At 33.0% G+C, this 1202-nt stretch overlaps 1 non-coding gene across 1 annotated transcript; it reads left to right on the top strand.

Annotated features, from left to right (window-relative positions):
• Positions 1-760: 760 nt before the first annotated feature.
• TRNAL-CAA lies at positions 761-844 on the top strand. The gene has a single exon. It is a non-coding gene; the product is annotated as a tRNA-Leu (tRNA).
• Positions 845-1202: the final 358 nt, after the last annotated feature.

Consider the following 1202-nt stretch of genomic DNA (forward strand, 5'->3'; position numbering starts at 1 on the left):
TTTAAAAAAAAAAAATCATGGCAGATATCAGTAACACAGCCTTCGAAGTTTTTCCGTTGATCAGACGGGGAGGGGAGGGATCCCATGGCTGAAAATGGCCACCAAAGAATTATATATGCCAATTGACCTTTCTACCCATGCATTTTACGGCTTAGCCGACAGAGAGTAATGGAAGGATGGTAGCAGGTCAATTTCGTAACTCGGAGGACCACGGATGGTAATTACGGAAGTTAGGGACTATAGGTGGTGAAACCACCAAACTCGAGGGACCTTGGCTGGTATTTAATCAAATCAAATAGAACATTCATTATTTTTATGCATAAGGTTCATTGTTTGTATGGATATGGTTTATTATTTGAGCATGTACATACTGATTGAAGTTCTAGGTTCATTTTTGTGGTACATGATATTCTTTGTTTGTTGAATATTTTATTCCGTTGTAGAGTATTGATGGACGTACTTATTCGGGACACCCTTTACCTTTATTTAAAAATATGATATTTAGCAAATCTATGTTCATTATTTTTATACATAATATTCATTACTTGTATACATGAAGTTCACTATTTGTGTGAATGATTTTTTATGCATGATCCACAGTAAAATTGCCATAAATAGGTTACCACATTTAACAACATACGTGATACACCAACCACAATCCACATTACAAGATAAAGCATAGATAAATTTTTATTTTTCTAATGTATTAAACTTAAACATTCTAAAAGACGAACTTTTAATACACTGTAAAAGTTCTGAAGTCAGGATGGCCGAGTGGTCTAAGGTGCCAAACTCAAGTTCTGGTCCTCGTGAGAGGGCGTGGGTTCAAATCCCACTTCTAACATAATAAAATAAAACTATAAAAAGTAAGTAAGATCTAGTTTCATAATATATGCTCATGGGATAGCAAGTAATTTATACGTAAAAATGTTACTTACTTTTAGAAAGTTTAATATGAAATCTTTTGTAATTAAAAATAGTTTGAAAGTTTATTTGACCATTCTTCTATGACTTCTTTTACGTCAAGAGGTTTTACATGTGGTCGATTCAATAATATTTGTATTTAATTAATTTGCAATAATTTTTTTTTAAATATAATAGGAATATGGCATTTAAAAGGGCAAATGAGGCAGCTACAGTTGGAACAAGTGGGACGTAAGCAACGGAGCAATGAGTTAATACCATATTAGGTCCTTCGAGTA

This window comes from Ipomoea nil, unplaced genomic scaffold (genome assembly GCF_001879475.1).
Source record: "Ipomoea nil cultivar Tokyo-kokei standard unplaced genomic scaffold, Asagao_1.1 scaffold0861, whole genome shotgun sequence".
NCBI classification, from domain to species: domain Eukaryota; kingdom Viridiplantae; phylum Streptophyta; class Magnoliopsida; order Solanales; family Convolvulaceae; genus Ipomoea; species Ipomoea nil.